General features: G+C 38.3%; 23 non-coding genes across 23 annotated transcripts; all 23 read left to right on the top strand.

The window, feature by feature from the left end:
• The first annotated feature begins 862 nt into the window (after positions 1-862).
• trnag-gcc (transfer RNA glycine (anticodon GCC)) lies at positions 863-933 on the top strand. The gene has a single exon. It is a non-coding gene; the product is annotated as a tRNA-Gly (tRNA).
• A 285-nt stretch (positions 934-1,218) lies between these two features.
• On the top strand, positions 1,219-1,289 carry trnag-gcc (transfer RNA glycine (anticodon GCC)). Its single transcript has one exon. It is a non-coding gene; the product is annotated as a tRNA-Gly (tRNA).
• A 463-nt stretch (positions 1,290-1,752) lies between these two features.
• On the top strand, positions 1,753-1,823 carry trnag-gcc (transfer RNA glycine (anticodon GCC)). Its single transcript has one exon. It is a non-coding gene; the product is annotated as a tRNA-Gly (tRNA).
• Positions 1,824-2,464: 641 nt separating this feature from the next.
• Positions 2,465-2,535, top strand: trnag-gcc (transfer RNA glycine (anticodon GCC)). The gene has a single exon. It is a non-coding gene; the product is annotated as a tRNA-Gly (tRNA).
• A 336-nt stretch (positions 2,536-2,871) lies between these two features.
• Positions 2,872-2,942, top strand: trnag-gcc (transfer RNA glycine (anticodon GCC)). Its single transcript has one exon. It is a non-coding gene; the product is annotated as a tRNA-Gly (tRNA).
• A 158-nt stretch (positions 2,943-3,100) lies between these two features.
• On the top strand, positions 3,101-3,171 carry trnag-gcc (transfer RNA glycine (anticodon GCC)). The gene has a single exon. It is a non-coding gene; the product is annotated as a tRNA-Gly (tRNA).
• Positions 3,172-3,685: 514 nt separating this feature from the next.
• On the top strand, positions 3,686-3,756 carry trnag-gcc (transfer RNA glycine (anticodon GCC)). Its single transcript has one exon. It is a non-coding gene; the product is annotated as a tRNA-Gly (tRNA).
• A 107-nt stretch (positions 3,757-3,863) lies between these two features.
• Positions 3,864-3,934, top strand: trnag-gcc (transfer RNA glycine (anticodon GCC)). The gene has a single exon. It is a non-coding gene; the product is annotated as a tRNA-Gly (tRNA).
• A 285-nt stretch (positions 3,935-4,219) lies between these two features.
• trnag-gcc (transfer RNA glycine (anticodon GCC)) lies at positions 4,220-4,290 on the top strand. The gene has a single exon. It is a non-coding gene; the product is annotated as a tRNA-Gly (tRNA).
• Positions 4,291-4,931: 641 nt separating this feature from the next.
• Positions 4,932-5,002, top strand: trnag-gcc (transfer RNA glycine (anticodon GCC)). Its single transcript has one exon. It is a non-coding gene; the product is annotated as a tRNA-Gly (tRNA).
• A 565-nt stretch (positions 5,003-5,567) lies between these two features.
• trnag-gcc (transfer RNA glycine (anticodon GCC)) lies at positions 5,568-5,638 on the top strand. Its single transcript has one exon. It is a non-coding gene; the product is annotated as a tRNA-Gly (tRNA).
• A 998-nt stretch (positions 5,639-6,636) lies between these two features.
• trnag-gcc (transfer RNA glycine (anticodon GCC)) lies at positions 6,637-6,707 on the top strand. The gene has a single exon. It is a non-coding gene; the product is annotated as a tRNA-Gly (tRNA).
• A 285-nt stretch (positions 6,708-6,992) lies between these two features.
• trnag-gcc (transfer RNA glycine (anticodon GCC)) lies at positions 6,993-7,063 on the top strand. Its single transcript has one exon. It is a non-coding gene; the product is annotated as a tRNA-Gly (tRNA).
• Positions 7,064-8,594: 1,531 nt separating this feature from the next.
• trnag-gcc (transfer RNA glycine (anticodon GCC)) lies at positions 8,595-8,665 on the top strand. Its single transcript has one exon. It is a non-coding gene; the product is annotated as a tRNA-Gly (tRNA).
• Positions 8,666-9,306: 641 nt separating this feature from the next.
• Positions 9,307-9,377, top strand: trnag-gcc (transfer RNA glycine (anticodon GCC)). Its single transcript has one exon. It is a non-coding gene; the product is annotated as a tRNA-Gly (tRNA).
• Positions 9,378-10,476: 1,099 nt separating this feature from the next.
• trnag-gcc (transfer RNA glycine (anticodon GCC)) lies at positions 10,477-10,547 on the top strand. Its single transcript has one exon. It is a non-coding gene; the product is annotated as a tRNA-Gly (tRNA).
• A 692-nt stretch (positions 10,548-11,239) lies between these two features.
• trnag-gcc (transfer RNA glycine (anticodon GCC)) lies at positions 11,240-11,310 on the top strand. Its single transcript has one exon. It is a non-coding gene; the product is annotated as a tRNA-Gly (tRNA).
• Positions 11,311-11,952: 642 nt separating this feature from the next.
• On the top strand, positions 11,953-12,023 carry trnag-gcc (transfer RNA glycine (anticodon GCC)). Its single transcript has one exon. It is a non-coding gene; the product is annotated as a tRNA-Gly (tRNA).
• A 285-nt stretch (positions 12,024-12,308) lies between these two features.
• trnag-gcc (transfer RNA glycine (anticodon GCC)) lies at positions 12,309-12,379 on the top strand. Its single transcript has one exon. It is a non-coding gene; the product is annotated as a tRNA-Gly (tRNA).
• A 336-nt stretch (positions 12,380-12,715) lies between these two features.
• trnag-gcc (transfer RNA glycine (anticodon GCC)) lies at positions 12,716-12,786 on the top strand. The gene has a single exon. It is a non-coding gene; the product is annotated as a tRNA-Gly (tRNA).
• Positions 12,787-12,944: 158 nt separating this feature from the next.
• trnag-gcc (transfer RNA glycine (anticodon GCC)) lies at positions 12,945-13,015 on the top strand. The gene has a single exon. It is a non-coding gene; the product is annotated as a tRNA-Gly (tRNA).
• Positions 13,016-13,351: 336 nt separating this feature from the next.
• On the top strand, positions 13,352-13,422 carry trnag-gcc (transfer RNA glycine (anticodon GCC)). The gene has a single exon. It is a non-coding gene; the product is annotated as a tRNA-Gly (tRNA).
• A 1,048-nt stretch (positions 13,423-14,470) lies between these two features.
• On the top strand, positions 14,471-14,541 carry trnag-gcc (transfer RNA glycine (anticodon GCC)). Its single transcript has one exon. It is a non-coding gene; the product is annotated as a tRNA-Gly (tRNA).
• Positions 14,542-15,274: the final 733 nt, after the last annotated feature.

The raw sequence follows: 15,274 nt of genomic DNA, 5'->3' as shown, positions 1-15,274 counted from the left end.
TATGCTTCAATAGAATTGTCCTTTTTGGAGCTTTTCAGTTGTTCATAATGTCCATAGGCAGCTATTTTGAAATCTCTTGCACTAAATTTTGTCATATGAGCATTGGTGGTTCAAGGGTAGAATTCTCTTTTCCCATGCGAGAGTTCTGGGTCCGATTCCCAGCCAGTGCAAATTAACTTTTGCTTCAATCCCAAATATATAGCTCTAAAATAAATAGCTCTAAAAAGAGCTATTTATTTGTAAGAATTCTAAAAAGAGCTATTTATTTGTTCATCGTGGCCTTTAGGCAGCTATTTTGAAATTTCTTGCACTAAATTTTGTCGTATGAGCATTGGTGGTTCAATGGTAGAATTCTCGCTTGCCATGCGAGAGATCTGGGTCCGATTCCCAACAAGTGCAATTTAACTTTTGCTTCAATAGAATTGTCCTTTTTGGAGCTTTTCAGTTCTTCATAATGTCCATAGAACGCCATTTTGAAATTTTTTCCCCTAAAATTTGTTGTTTAAGCATTGGTGGTTCAATGGTAGAATTCTCGCTTGCCATGCGAGAGTTCTGGGTCCGATTCCCAGCCAGTGCAAATTAACTTTTGTTTCAATAGAATTGTCCTTTTTGGAGCTTTTCAGTTGTTCATAATGTCCATAGGCAGCTATTTTGAAATCTCTTGCACTAAATTTTGTCATATGAGCATTGGTGGTTCAAGGGTAGAATTCTCTTTTCCCATGCGAGAGTTCTGGGTCCGATTCCCAGCCAGTGCAAATTAACTTTTGCTTCAATAGAATTGTCCTTTTTGGAGCTTTTCAGTTGTTCATAATGTCCATAGGCCGCCATTTCTAAATTTTTTCCCCTAAAATTTGTTGTTTAAGCATTGGTGGTTCAATGGTAGAATTCTCGCTTGCCATGCGAGAGATCTGGGTCCGATTCCCAGCCAGTGCAATTTAACTTATGCTTCAATAGAATTGTCCTTTTTGGAGCTTTTCAGTTGTTCATAATGTCCATAGGCAGCTATTTTGAAATCTCTTGCACTAAATTTTGTCATATGAGCATTGGTGGTTCAAGGGTAGAATTCTCTTTTCCCATGCGAGAGTTCTGGGTCCGATTCCCAGCCAGTGCAAATTAACTTTTGCTTCAATAGAATTGTCCTTTTTGGAGCTTTTCAGTTGTTCATCATGTCCATAGGCCGCCATTTTGAAATTTTTTCCCCTAAAATTTGTTGTTTAAGCATTGGTGGTTCAATGGTAGAATTCTCGCTTGCCATGCGAGAGATCTGGGTCCGATTCCCAGCCAGTGCAATTTAACTTATTCTTCAATAGAATTGTCCTTTTTGGAGCTTTTCAGTTGTTCATAATGTCCATAGGCAGCTATTTTGAAATCTCTTGCACTAAATTTTGTCATATGAGCATTGGTGGTTCAAGGGTAGAATTCTCTTTTCCCATGCGAGAGTTCTGGGTCCGATTCCCAGCCAGTGCAAATTAACTTTTGCTTTAATAGAATTGTCCTTTTTGGAGCTTTTCAGTTGTTCATAATGTCCATAGGCCGCCATTTCTAAATTTTTTCCCCTAAATTTTGTCATATGAGCATTGGTGGTTCAAGGGTAGAATTCTCTTTTCCCATGCGAGAGTTCTGGGTCCAATTCCCAGCCAGTGCAAATTAACTTTTGCTTCAATAGAATTGTCCTTTTTGGAGCTTTTCAGTTGTTCATAATGTCCATAGGCCGCCATTTTGAAATTTTTTCCCCTAAAATTTGTTGTTTAAGCATTGGTGGTTCAATGGTAGAATTCTCGCTTGCCATGCGAGAGATCTGGGTCCGATTCCCAGCCAGTGCAATTTAACTTATGCTTCAATAGAATTGTCCTTTTTGGAGCTTTTCAGTTGTTCATAATGTCCATAGGCAGCTATTTTGAAATCTCTTGCACTAAATTTTGTCATATGAGCATTGGTGGTTCAAGGGTAGAATTCTCTTTTCCCATGCGAGAGTTCTGGGTCCGATTCCCAGCCAGTGCAAATTAACTTTTGCTTCAATAGAATTGTCCTTTTTGGAGCTTTTCAGTTGTTCATAATGTCCATAGGCCGCCATTTCTAAATTTTTTCCCCTAAAATTTGTTGTTTAAGCATTGGTGGTTCAATGGTAGAATTCTCGCTTGCCATGCGAGAGATCTGGGTCCGATTCCCAGCCAGTGCCATTTAACTTATGCTTCAATAGAATTTTCCTTTTTGGAGGTTTTCAGTTGTTTATAATGTCCATAGGCAGCTATTTTGAAATCTCTTGCACTAAATTTTGTCATATGAGCATTGGTGGTTCAAGGGTAGAATTCTCTTTTCCCATGCGAGAGTTCTGGGTCCAATTCCCAGCCAGTGCAAATTAACTTTTGCTTCAATAGAATTGTCCTTTTTGGAGCTTTTCAGTTGTTCATAATGTCCATAGGCCGCCATTTTGAAATTTTTTCCCCTAAAATTTGTTGTTTAAGCATTGGTGGTTCAATGGTAGAATTCTCGCTTGCCATGCGAGAGATCTGGGTCCGATTCCCAGCCAGTGCAATTTAACTTATGCTTCAATAGAATTGTCCTTTTTGGAGCTTTTCAGTTGTTCATAATGTCCATAGGCAGCTATTTTGAAATCTCTTGCACTAAATTTTGTCATATGAGCATTGGTGGTTCAAGGGTAGAATTCTCTTTTCCCATGCGAGAGTTCTGGGTCCGATTCCCAGCCAGTGCAAATTAACTTTTGCTTCAATCCCAAATATATAGCTCTAAAATAAATAGCTCTAAAAAGAGCTATTTATTTGTAAGAATTCTAAAAAGAGCTATTTATTTGTTCATCGTGGCCTTTAGGCAGCTATTTTGAAATTTCTTGCACTAAATTTTGTCGTATGAGCATTGGTGGTTCAATGGTAGAATTCTCGCTTGCCATGCGAGAGATCTGGGTCCGATTCCCAGCCAGTGCAATTTAGCTTTTGCTTCAATCCCAAATATATAACTCTAAAAAAAATAGCTCTAAAAAGAGCTATTTATTTGCAAGAATTCTAAAAAGAGCTATTTATTTGTTCATCGTGGCCTTTAGGCAGCTATTTTGAAATTTCTTGCACTAAATTTTGTCGTATGAGCATTGGTGGTTCAATGGTAGAATTCTCGCTTGCCATGCGAGAGATCTGGGTCCGATTCCCAGCCAGTGCAAATTAACTTTTGCTTCAATAGATTTGTCCTTTTTGGAGCTTTTCAGTTGTTCATCATGTCCATAGGCCGCCATTTTGAAAAAATTTCCCCTAAAATTTGTTGTTTAAGCATTGGTGGTTCAATGGTAGAATTCTCGCTTGCCATGCGAGAGATCTGGGTCAGATTCCCAGCCAGTGCAATTTAACTTATGCTTCAATAGAATTGTCCTTTTTGGAGCTTTTCAGTTTTTCATAATGTCCATAGGCAGCTATTTTAAAATCTCTTGCACTAAATTTTGTCATATGAGCATTGGTGGTTCAAGGGTAGAATTCTCTTTTCCCATGCGAGAGTTCTGGGTCCGATTCCCAGCCAGTGCAAATTAACTTTTGCTTCAATCCCAAATATATAGCTCTAAAATAAATAGCTCTAAAAAGAGCTATTTATTTGCAAGAATTCTAAAAAGAGCTATTTATTTGTTCATCGTGGCCTTTAGGCAGCTATTTTGAAATTTCTTGCACTAAATTTTGTCGTATGAGCATTGGTGGTTCAATGGTAGAATTCTCGCTTGCCATGCGAGAGATCTGGGTCCGATTCCCAGCCAGTGCAATTTAGCTTTTGCTTCAATAGAATTGTCCTTTTTGGAGCTTTTCAGTTCTTCATAATGTCCATAGAACGCCATTTTGAAATTTTTTCCCCTAAAATTTGTTGTTTAAGCATTGGTGGTTCAATGGTAGAATTCTCGCTTGCCATGCGAGAGATCTGGGTCCGATTCCCAGCCAGTGCAATTTAACTTATGCTTCAATAGAATTGTCCTTTTTGGAGCTTTTCAGTTGTTCATAATGTCCATAGGCAGCTATTTTGAAATCTCTTGCACTAAATTTTGTCATATGAGCATTGGTGGTTCAAGGGTAGAATTCTCTTTTCCCATGCGAGAGTTCTGGGTCCGATTCCCAGCCAGTGCAAATTAACTTTTGCTTCAATAGAATTGTCCTTTTTGGAGCTTTTCAGTTGTTCATAATGTCCATAGGCCGCCATTTTGAAATTTTTTCCCCTAAAATTTGTTGTTTAAGCATTGGTGGTTCAATGGTAGAATTCTCGCTTGCCATGCGAGAGATCTGGGTCCGATTCCCAGCCAGTGCAATTTAACTTATGCTTCAATAGAATTGTCCTTTTTGGAGCTTTTCAGTTGTTCATAATGTCCATAGGCAGCTATTTTGAAATCTCTTGCACTAAATTTTGTCATATGAGCATTGGTGGTTCAAGGGTAGAATTCTCTTTTCCCATGCGAGAGTTCTGGGTCCGATTCCCAGCCAGTGCAAATTAACTTTTGCTTCAATAGAATTGTCCTTTTTGGAGCTTTTCAGTTGTTCATAATGTCCATAGGCCGCCATTTCTAAATTTTTTCCCCTAAAATTTGTTGTTTAAGCATTGGTGGTTCAATGGTAGAATTCTCGCTTGCCATGCGAGAGATCTGGGTCCGATTCCCAGCCAGTGCCATTTAACTTATGCTTCAATAGAATTTTCCTTTTTGGAGGTTTTCAGTTGTTTATAATGTCCATAGGCAGCTATTTTGAAATCTCTTGCACTAAATTTTGTCATATGAGCATTGGTGGTTCAAGGGTAGAATTCTCTTTTCCCATGCGAGAGTTCTGGGTCCAATTCCCAGCCAGTGCAAATTAACTTTTGCTTCAATAGAATTGTCCTTTTTGGAGCTTTTCAGTTGTTCATAATGTCCATAGGCCGCCATTTTGAAATTTTTTCCCCTAAAATTTGTTGTTTAAGCATTGGTGGTTCAATGGTAGAATTCTCGCTTGCCATGCGAGAGATCTGGGTCCGATTCCCAGCCAGTGCAATTTAACTTATGCTTCAATAGAATTCTCCTTTTTGGAGCTTTTCAGTTGTTCATAATGTCCATAGGCAGCTATTTTGAAATCTCTTGCACTAAATTTTGTCATATGAGCATTGGTGGTTCAAGGGTAGAATTCTCTTTTCCCATGCGAGAGTTCTGGGTCCGATTCCCAGCCAGTGCAAATTAACTTTTTCTTCAATCCCAAATATATAGCTCTAAAATAAATAGCTCTAAAAAGAGCTATTTATTTGCAAGAATTCTAAAAAGAGCTATTTATTTGTTCATCGTGGCCTTTAGGCAGCTATTTTGAAATTTCTTGCACTAAATTTTGTCGTATGAGCATTGGTGGTTCAATGGTAGAATTCCCGCTTGCCATGCGAGAGATCTGGGTCCGATTTCCAGCCAGTGCAATTTAACTTTTGCTTCAATCCCAAATATATAACTCTAAAAAAAATAGCTCTAAAAAGAGCTATTTATTTGCAAGAATTCTAAAAAGAGCTATTTATTTGTTCATCGTGGCCTTTAGGCAGCTATTTTGAAATTTCTTGCACTAAATTTTGTCGTATGAGCATTGGTGGTTCAATGGTAGAATTCTCGCTTGCCATGCGAGAGATCTGGGTCCGATTCCCAGCCAGTGCAAATTAACTTTTGCTTCAATAGATTTGTCCTTTTTGGAGCTTTTCAGTTGTTCATCATGTCCATAGGCCGCCATTTTGAAAAAATTTTCCCCTAAAATTTGTTGTTTAAGCATTGGTGGTTCAATGGTAGAATTCTCGCTTGCCATGCGAGAGATCTGGGTCCGATTCTCAGCCAGTGCAAATTAACTTTTGTTTCAATAGAATTGTCCTTTTTGGAGCTTTTCAGTTGTTCATAATGTCCATAGGCCGCCATTTTGAAATTTTTTCCCCTAAAATTTGTTGTTTAAGCATTGGTGGTTCAATGGTAGAATTCTCGCTTGCCATGCGAGAGATCTGGGTCCGATTCTCAGCCAGTGCAAATTAACTTTTGTTTCAATAGAATTGTCCTTTTTGGAGCTTTTCAGTTGTTCATAATGTCCATAGGCCGCCATTTTGAAATTTTTTACCCTAAAATTTGTTGTTTAAGCATTGGTGGTTCAATGGTAGAATTCTCGCTTGCCATGCGAGAGATCTGGGTCCGATTCCCAACAAGTGCAATTTAACTTTTGCTTCAATAGAATTGTCCTTTTTGGAGCTTTTCAGTTCTTCATAATGTCCATAGAACGCCATTTTGAAATTTTTTCCCCTAAAATTTGTTGTTTAAGCATTGGTGGTTCAATGGTAGAATTCTCGCTTGCCATGCGAGAGTTCTGGGTCCGATTCCCAGCCAGTGCAAATTAACTTTTGTTTCAATAGAATTGTCCTTTTTGGAGCTTTTCAGTTGTTCATAATGTCCATAGGCAGCTATTTTGAAATCTCTTGCACTAAATTTTGTCATATGAGCATTGGTGGTTCAAGGGTAGAATTCTCTTTTCCCATGCGAGAGTTCTGGGTCCGATTCCCAGCCAGTGCAAATTAACTTTTGCTTCAATAGAATTGTCCTTTTTGGAGCTTTTCAGTTGTTCATAATGTCCATAGGCCGCCATTTCTAAATTTTTTCCCCTAAAATTTGTTGTTTAAGCATTGGTGGTTCAATGGTAGAATTCTCGCTTGCCATGCGAGAGATCTGGGTCCGATTCCCAGCCAGTGCAATTTAACTTATGCTTCAATAGAATTGTCCTTTTTGGAGCTTTTCAGTTGTTCATAATGTCCATAGGCAGCTATTTTGAAATCTCTTGCACTAAATTTTGTCATATGAGCATTGGTGGTTCAAGGGTAGAATTCTCTTTTCCCATGCGAGAGTTCTGGGTCCGATTCCCAGCCAGTGCAAATTAACTTTTGCTTCAATAGAATTGTCCTTTTTGGAGCTTTTCAGTTGTTCATCATGTCCATAGGCCGCCATTTTGAAATTTTTTCCCCTAAAATTTGTTGTTTAAGCATTGGTGGTTCAATGGTAGAATTCTCGCTTGCCATGCGAGAGATCTGGGTCCGATTCCCAGCCAGTGCAATTTAACTTATTCTTCAATAGAATTGTCCTTTTTGGAGCTTTTCAGTTGTTCATAATGTCCATAGGCAGCTATTTTGAAATCTCTTGCACTAAATTTTGTCATATGAGCATTGGTGGTTCAAGGGTAGAATTCTCTTTTCCCATGCGAGAGTTCTGGGTCCGATTCCCAGCCAGTGCAAATTAACTTTTGCTTTAATAGAATTGTCCTTTTTGGAGCTTTTCAGTTGTTCATAATGTCCATAGGCCGCCATTTCTAAATTTTTTCCCCTAAATTTTGTCATATGAGCATTGGTGGTTCAAGGGTAGAATTCTCTTTTCCCATGCGAGAGTTCTGGGTCCAATTCCCAGCCAGTGCAAATTAACTTTTGCTTCAATAGAATTGTCCTTTTTGGAGCTTTTCAGTTGTTCATAATGTCCATAGGCCGCCATTTTGAAATTTTTTCCCCTAAAATTTGTTGTTTAAGCATTGGTGGTTCAATGGTAGAATTCTCGCTTGCCATGCGAGAGATCTGGGTCCGATTCTCAGCCAGTGCAAATTAACTTTTGTTTCAATAGAATTGTCCTTTTTGGAGCTTTTCAGTTGTTCATAATGTCCATAGGCCGCCATTTTGAAATTTTTTCCCCTAAAATTTGTTGTTTAAGCATTGGTGGTTCAATGGTAGAATTCTCGCTTGCCATGCGAGAGATCTGGGTCCGATTCCCAACAAGTGCAATTTAACTTTTGCTTCAATAGAATTGTCCTTTTTGGAGCTTTTCAGTTCTTCATAATGTCCATAGAACGCCATTTTGAAATTTTTTCCCCTAAAATTTGTTGTTTAAGCATTGGTGGTTCAATGGTAGAATTCTCGCTTGCCATGCGAGAGTTCTGGGTCCGATTCCCAGCCAGTGCAAATTAACTTTTGTTTCAATAGAATTGTCCTTTTTGGAGCTTTTCAGTTGTTCATAATGTCCATAGGCAGCTATTTTGAAATCTCTTGCACTAAATTTTGTCATATGAGCATTGGTGGTTCAAGGGTAGAATTCTCTTTTCCCATGCGAGAGTTCTGGGTCCGATTCCCAGCCAGTGCAAATTAACTTTTGCTTCAATAGAATTGTCCTTTTTGGAGCTTTTCAGTTGTTCATAATGTCCATAGGCCGCCATTTCTAAATTTTTTCCCCTAAAATTTGTTGTTTAAGCATTGGTGGTTCAATGGTAGAATTCTTGCTTGCCATGCGAGAGATCTGGGTCCGATTCCCAGCCAGTGCAATTTAACTTATGCTTCAATAGAATTGTCCTTTTTGGAGCTTTTCAGTTGTTCATAATGTCCATAGGCAGCTATTTTGAAATCTCTTGCACTAAATTTTGTCATATGAGCATTGGTGGTTCAAGGGTAGAATTCTCTTTTCCCATGCGAGAGTTCTGGGTCCGATTCCCAGCCAGTGCAAATTAACTTTTGCTTCAATAGAATTGTCCTTTTTGGAGCTTTTCAGTTGTTCATCATGTCCATAGGCCGCCATTTTGAAATTTTTTCCCCTAAAATTTGTTGTTTAAGCATTGGTGGTTCAATGGTAGAATTCTCGCTTGCCATGCGAGAGATCTGGGTCCGATTCCCAGCCAGTGCAATTTAACTTATTCTTCAATAGAATTGTCCTTTTTGGAGCTTTTCAGTTGTTCATAATGTCCATAGGCAGCTATTTTGAAATCTCTTGCACTAAATTTTGTCATATGAGCATTGGTGGTTCAAGGGTAGAATTCTCTTTTCCCATGCGAGAGTTCTGGGTCCGATTCCCAGCCAGTGCAAATTAACTTTTGCTTTAATAGAATTGTCCTTTTTGGAGCTTTTCAGTTGTTCATAATGTCCATAGGCCGCCATTTCTAAATTTTTTCCCCTAAAATTTGTTGTTTAAGCATTGGTGGTTCAATGGTAGAATTCTCGCTTGCCATGCGAGAGATCTGGGTCCGATTCCCAGCCAGTGCCATTTAACTTATGCTTCAATAGAATTGTCCTTTTTGGAGGTTTTCAGTTGTTTATAATGTCCATAGGCAGCTATTTTGAAATCTCTTGCACTAAATTTTGTCATATGAGCATTGGTGGTTCAAGGGTAGAATTCTCTTTTCCCATGCGAGAGTTCTGGGTCCAATTCCCAGCCAGTGCAAATTAACTTTTGCTTCAATAGAATTGTCCTTTTTGGAGCTTTTCAGTTGTTCATAATGTCCATAGGCCGCCATTTTGAAATTTTTTCCCCTAAAATTTGTTCTTTAAGCATTGGTGGTTCAATGGTAGAATTCTCGCTTGCCATGCGAGAGATCTGGGTCCGATTCCCAGCCAGTGCAATTTAACTTATGCTTCAATAGAATTGTCCTTTTTGGAGCTTTTCAGTTGTTCATAATGTCCATAGGCAGCTATTTTGAAATCTCTTGCACTAAATTTTGTCATATGAGCATTGGTGGTTCAAGGGTAGAATTCTCTTTTCCCATGCGAGAGTTCTGGGTCCGATTCCCAGCCAGTGCAAATTAACTTTTTCTTCAATCCCAAATATATAGCTCTAAAATAAATAGCTCTAAAAAGAGCTATTTATTTGCAAGAATTCTAAAAAGAGCTATTTATTTGTTCATCGTGGCCTTTAGGCAGCTATTTTGAAATTTCTTGCACTAAATTTTGTCGTATGAGCATTGGTGGTTCAATGGTAGAATTCCCGCTTGCCATGCGAGAGATCTGGGTCCGATTCCCAGCCAGTGCAATTTAACTTTTGCTTCAATCCAAAATATATAACTCTAAAAAAAATAGCTCTAAAAAGAGCTATTTATTTGCAAGAATTCTAAAAAGAGCTATTTATTTGTTCATCGTGGCCTTTAGGCAGCTATTTTGAAATTTCTTGCACTAAATTTTGTCGTATGAGCATTGGTGGTTCAATGGTAGAATTCTCGCTTGCCATGCGAGAGATCTGGGTCCGATTTCCAACAAGTGCAATTTAACTTTTGCTTCAATAGAATTGTCCTTTTTGGAGCTTTTCAGTTCTTCATAATGTCCATAGAACGCCATTTTGAAATTTTTTCCCCTAAAATTTGTTGTTTAAGCATTGGTGGTTCAATGGTAGAATTCTCGCTTGCCATGCGAGAGTTCTGGGTCCGATTCCCAGCCAGTGCAAATTAACTTTTGTTTCAATAGAATTGTCCTTTTTGGAGCTTTTCAGTTGTTCATAATGTCCATAGGCAGCTATTTTGAAATCTCTTGCACTAAATTTTGTCATATGAGCATTGGTGGTTCAAGGGTAGAATTCTCTTTTCCCATGCGAGAGTTCTGGGTCCGATTCCCAGCCAGTGCAAATTAACTTTTGCTTCAATAGAATTGTCCTTTTTGGAGCTTTTCAGTTGTTCATAATGTCCATAGGCCGCCATTTCTAAATTTTTTCCCCTAAAATTTGTTGTTTAAGCATTGGTGGTTCAATGGTAGAATTCTCGCTTGCCATGCGAGAGATCTGGGTCCGATTCCCAGCCAGTGCACTTTAACTTATGCTTCAATAGAATTGTCCTTTTTGGAGCTTTTCAGTTGTTTATAATGTCCATAGGCATCTATTTTGAAATCTCTTGCACTAAATTTTGTCATATGAGCATTGGTGGTTCAAGGGTAGAATTCTCTTTTCCCATGCGAGAGTTCTGGGTCCAATTCCCAGCCAGTGCAATTTAACTTATGCTTCAATAGAATTGTCCTTTTTGGAGCTTTTCAGTTTTTCATAATGTCCATAGGCAGCTATTTTGAAATCTCTTGCACTAAATTTTGTCATATGAGCATTGGTGGTTCAAGGGTAGAATTCTCTTTTCCCATGCGAGAGTTCTGTGTCCGATTCCCAGCCAGTGCAAATTAACTTTTGCTTCAATAGAATTGTCCTTTTTGGAGCTTTTCAGTTGTTCATAATGTCCATAGGCCGCCATTTTGAAATTTTTTCCCCTAAAATTTGTTGTTTAAGCATTGGTGGTTCCATGGTAGAATTCTCGCTTGCCATGCGAGAGATCTGGGTCCGATTCCCAGCCAGTGCAATTTAACTTTTGCTTCAATCCCAAATATATAACTCTAAAAAAAATAGCTCTAAAAAGAGCTATTTATTTGCAAGAATTCTAAAAAGAGCTATTTATTTGTTCATCGTGGCCTTTAGGCAGCTATTTTGAAATTTCTTGCACTAAATTTTGTCGTATGAGCATTGGTGGTTCAATGGTAGAATTCTCGCTTGCCATGCGAGAGATCTGGGTCCGATTCCCAGCCAGTGCAAATTAACTTTTGCTTCAATAGATTTGTCCTTTTTGGAGCTTTTCAGTTGTTCATCATGTCCATAGGCCGCCATTTTGAAAAAAATTTCCCCTAAAATTTGTTGTTTAAGCATTGGTGGTTCAATGGTAGAATTCTCGCTTGCCATGCGAGAGATCTGGGTCAGATTCCCAGCCAGTGCAATTTAACTTATGCTTCAATAGAATTGTCCTTTTTGGAGCTTTTCAGTTTTTCATAATGTCCATAGGCAGCTATTTTAAAATCTCTTGCACTAAATTTTGTCATATGAGCATTGGTGGTTCAACGGTAGAATTCTCTTTTCCCATGCGAGAGTTCTGGGTCCGATTCCCAGCCAGTGCAAATTAACTTTTGTTTCAATAGAATTGTCCTTTTTGGAGCTTTTCAGTTGTTCATAATGTCCATAGGCCGCCATTTTGAAATTTTTTCCCCTAAAATTTGTTGTTTAAGCATTGGTGGTTCAATGGTAGAATTCTCGCTTGCCATGCGAGAGATCTGGGTCCGATTCCCAACAAGTGCAATTTAACTTTTGCTTCAATAGAATTGTCCTTTTTGGAGCTTTTCAGTTCTTCATAATGTCCATAGAACGCCATTTTGAAATTTTTTCCCCTAAAATTTGTTGTTTAAGCATTGGTGGTTCAATGGTAGAATTCTCGCTTGCCATGCGAGAGATCTGGGTCCGATTCCCAGCCAGTGCAATTTAACTTATGCTTCAATAGAATTGTCCTTTTTGGAGCTTTTCAGTTGTTCATAATGTCCATAGGCAGCTATTTTGAAATCTCTTGCACTAAATTTTGTCATATGAGCATTGGTGGTTCAAGGGTAGAATTCTCTTTTCCCATGCGAGAGTTCTGGGTCCGATTCCCAGCCAGTGCAAATTAACTTTTGCTTCAATAGAATTGTCCTTTTTGGAGCTTTTCAGTTGTTCATAATGTCCATAGGCCGCGATTTTGAAATTTTTTCCCCTAAAATTTGTTGTTTAAGCATTGGTGGTTCAATGGTAGAATTCTCGCTTGCCATGCGAGAGATCTGGGTCCGATTCCCAGCCAGTGCAATTTAACTTATGCTTCAATAGAATTGTCCTTTTTGGAGCTTTTCAGTTTTTCATAATGTCCATAGGCAGCTATTTTGAAATCTCTTGCACTAAATTTTGTCATATGAGCATTGGTGGTTCAAGGGTAGAATTCTCTTTTCCCATGCGAGAGTTCTGGGTCCGATTCCAGGCCAGTGCAAATTAACTTTTGCTTCAATCCCAAATATATAGCTCTAAAATAAATAGATCTAAAAAGAGCTATTTATTTGTAAGAATTCTAAAAAGAGCTATTTATTTGTTCATCGTGGCCTTTAGGCAGCTATTTTGAAATTTCTTGCACTAAATTTTGTCGTATGAGCATTGGTGGTTCAATGGTAGAATTCTCGCTTGCCATGCGAGAGATCTGGGTCCGATTCCCAGCCAGTGCAATTTAGCTTTTGCTTCAATCCCAAATATATAACTCTAAAAAAAATAGCTCTAAAAAGAGCTATTTATTTGCAAGAATTCTAAAAAGAGCTATTTATTTGTTCATCGTGGCCTTTAGGCAGCTATTTTGAAATTTCTTGCACTAAATTTTGTCGTATGAGCATTGGTGGTTCAATGGTAGAATTCTCGCTTGCCATGCGAGAGATCTGGGTCCGATTCCCAGCCAGTGCAATTTAACTTATGCTTCAATAGAATTGTCCTTTTTGGAGCTTTTCAGTTTTTCATAATGTCCATAGGCAGCTATTTTGAAATCTCTTGCACTAAATTTTGTCATATGAGCATTGGTGGTTCAAGGGTAGAATTCTCTTTTCCCATGCGAGAGTTCTGGGTCCGATTCCAGGCCAGTGCAAATTAACTTTTGCTTCAATCCCAAATATATAGCTCTAAAATAAATAGATCTAAAAAGAGCTATTTATTTGTAAGAATTCTAAAAAGAGCTATTTATTTGTTCATCGTGGCCTTTAGGCAGCTATTTTGAAATTTCTTGCACTAAATTTTGTCGTATGAGCATTGGTGGTTCAATGGTAGAATTCTCGCTTGCCATGCGAGAGATCTGGGTCCGATTCCCAGCCAGTGCAATTTAGCTTTTGCTTCAATCCCAAATATATAACTCTAAAAAAAATAGCTCTAAAAAGAGCTATTTATTTGCAAGAATTCTAAAAAGAGCTATTTATTTGTTCATCGTGGCCTTTAGGCAGCTATTTTGAAATTTCTTGCACTAAATTTTGTCGTATGAGCATTGGTGGTTCAATGGTAGAATTCTCGCTTGCCATGCGAGAGATCTGGGTCCGATTCCCAACAAGTGCAATTTAACTTTTGCTTCAATAGAATTGTCCTTTTTGGAGCTTTTCAGTTCTTCATAATGTCCATAGAACGCCATTTTGAAATTTCTTCCCCTAAAATTTGTTGTTTAAGCATTGGTGGTTCAATGGTAGAATTCTCGCTTGCCATGCGAGAGATCTGGGTCCGATTCTCAGCCAGTGCAAATTAACTTTTGTTTCAATAGAATTGTCCTTTTTGGAGCTTTTCAGTTGTCCATAATGTCCATAGGCCGCCATTTTGAAATTTTTTCCCCTAAAATTTGTTGTTTAAGCATTGGTGGTTCAATGGTAGAATTCTCGCTTGCCATGCGAGAGATCTGGGTCCGATTCCCAACAAGTGCAATTTAACTTTTGCTTCAATAGAATTGTCCTTTTTGGAGCTTTTCAGTTCTTCATAATGTCCATAGAACGCCATTTTGAAATTTTTTCCCCTAAAATTTGTTGTTTAAGCATTGGTGGTTCAATGGTAGAATTCTCGCTTGCCATGCGAGAGATCTGGGTCCGATTCCCAGCCAGTGCCATTTAACTTATGCTTCAATAGAATTGTCCTTTTTGGAGGTTTTCAGTTGTTTATAATGTCCATAGGCAGCTATTTTGAAATCTCTTGCACTAAATTTTGTCATATGAGCATTGGTGGTTCAAGGGTAGAATTCTCTTTTCCCATGCGAGAGTTCTGGGTCCAATTCCCAGCCAGTGCAAATTAACTTTTGCTTCAATAGAATTGTCCTTTTTGGAGCTTTTCAGTTGTTCATAATGTCCATAGGCCGCCATTTTGAAATTTTTTCCCCTAAAATTTGTTCTTTAAGCATTGGTGGTTCAATGGTAGAATTCTCGCTTGCCATGCGAGAGATCTGGGTCCGATTCCCAGCCAGTGCAATTTAACTTATGCTTCAATAGAATTGTCCTTTTTGGAGCTTTTCAGTTGTTCATAATGTCCATAGGCAGCTATTTTGAAATCTCTTGCACTAAATTTTGTCATATGAGCATTGGTGGTTCAAGGGTAGAATTCTCTTTTCCCATGCGAGAGTTCTGGGTCCGATTCCCAGCCAGTGCAAATTAACTTTTTCTTCAATCCCAAATATATAGCTCTAAAATAAATAGCTCTAAAAAGAGCTATTTATATGCAAGAATTCTAAAAAGAGCTATTTATTTGTTCATCGTGGCCTTTAGGCAGCTATTTTGAAATTTCTTGCACTAAATTTTGTCGTATGAGCATTGGTGGTTCAATGGTAGAATTCCCGCTTGCCATGCGACAGATCTGGGTCCGATTCCCAGCCAGTGCAATTTAACTTTTGCTTCAATCCAAAATATATAACTCTAAAAAAAATAGCTCTAAAAAGAGCTATTTATTTGCAAGAATTCTAAAAAGAGCTATTTATTTGTTCATCGTGGCCTTTAGGCAGCTATTTTGAAATTTCTTGCACTAAATTTTGTCGTATGAGCATTGGTGGTTCAATGGTAGAATTCTCGCTTGCCATGCGAGAGATCTGGGTCCGATTTCCAACAAGTGCAATTTAACTTTTGCTTCAATAGAATTGTCCTTTTTGGAGCTTTTCAGTTCTTCATAATGTCCATAGAACGCCATTTTGAAATTTTTTCCCCTAAAATT

This window comes from Pungitius pungitius, chromosome 18, assembly GCF_949316345.1.
Source record: "Pungitius pungitius chromosome 18, fPunPun2.1, whole genome shotgun sequence".
Classification (NCBI taxonomy): domain Eukaryota; kingdom Metazoa; phylum Chordata; class Actinopteri; order Perciformes; family Gasterosteidae; genus Pungitius; species Pungitius pungitius.
The sequence above is the reverse complement of the archived record's forward strand: the minus strand, read 5'-3'. Positions and strand labels throughout refer to the sequence as shown.